This window comes from Arachis duranensis, chromosome 9 (genome assembly GCF_000817695.3).
Source record: "Arachis duranensis cultivar V14167 chromosome 9, aradu.V14167.gnm2.J7QH, whole genome shotgun sequence".
NCBI classification, from domain to species: Eukaryota; Viridiplantae; Streptophyta; class Magnoliopsida; order Fabales; family Fabaceae; genus Arachis; species Arachis duranensis.
This window is the reverse complement of record NC_029780.3, coordinates 2891116-2892090: the sequence shown is the minus strand read 5'-3', so window position 1 is coordinate 2892090 and position 975 is coordinate 2891116. Positions and strand designations below refer to the sequence as shown.

The window sequence follows — 975 nt, the reverse complement described above, 5'->3', positions numbered from 1 at the left end:
TAAAGTAACAATAATAATTTATCGAAAATATTTGATAATAAAAAAAGTTAACTAAAAATAGTCAAAATTTATTTTATTTAACATTTATAAATATTAAACAAAATAAGTTTTGATTGTTTTTTTTTTTGTCTTTCTAGTATTTTCGTAATTTATTCACCATTCACATCTTTTTTACTAGTATATAATAAAAGAAGCTACCAAATAATTAAATACTCTAATACTGAAAGAGAGAATAATAAATAGTTGAATTCTTCAACATAAGTTGCTAGAGTAATAGCTGGTAAGTTATGTGATATGAATAATAGATATATTGAAGTATATATTCACAGCCATGGAAGTGACCCTCCCATCAAATGTAGCCAAACACACCATTGAAGATACCTATCTGTTAATAATGGAACCTTTCTAATAATTTAGAAAAGAAAAGGATTAAAAAAAAAACAAATATACTAACATTAGAATAGAAAAATTAGAAATAGGCACAAAATAGTCAATTTTATTAAAAGTTTATATATAATCCAATTTAATAATTACAATGACAGTGCCAAAAGTGGTGAAGCAAAGTGAATATAAAAAAAGATCCAAATTTTCAATCATCCCAAATGGGTATCAAAGAGTTACTATCAGCAATGAAATTTGCGCAGAATTCAGCACCCTCTAACCCCATTGGAGGATCATACACCCAACCATTGCAGTTATCGACCATGTCGAACCACATGAACTCGCTCCTTGATGACTCAACCGAGTCAAACCCTTCATCATCTTCAATGTTCGGAAGCTCAACTATCTCGCTCAGTTCAGACGAATCCGTCTCTCTAGACATTGACAATGATGACGATGGTTCTGCCTCTTGCTGCTGCGAGCAAGTCTCAGCATCATCAGACGTGTCTGGGTGGTGCTGAGGCTGTTCCGCAGCAGCAATAGAGTCAAATTTGACCATGGAGGCTGCGGCTGTGGCTGCAGCCTGAATGTCAC

The 975-nt window shown here is 32.9% G+C and overlaps 1 non-coding gene across 1 annotated transcript in view; it reads right to left on the bottom strand.

The window, feature by feature from the left end:
• Positions 1–537: 537 nt before the first annotated feature.
• Positions 538–975, bottom strand: part of LOC107463949 (ethylene-responsive transcription factor TINY) — a 908-nt gene continuing 470 nt past the window's right edge. The window contains exon 1 of the transcript XR_002367934.2: positions 538–975. This exon is cut by the window's right edge and continues 470 nt beyond it. This is a non-coding gene — a transcript (ethylene-responsive transcription factor TINY).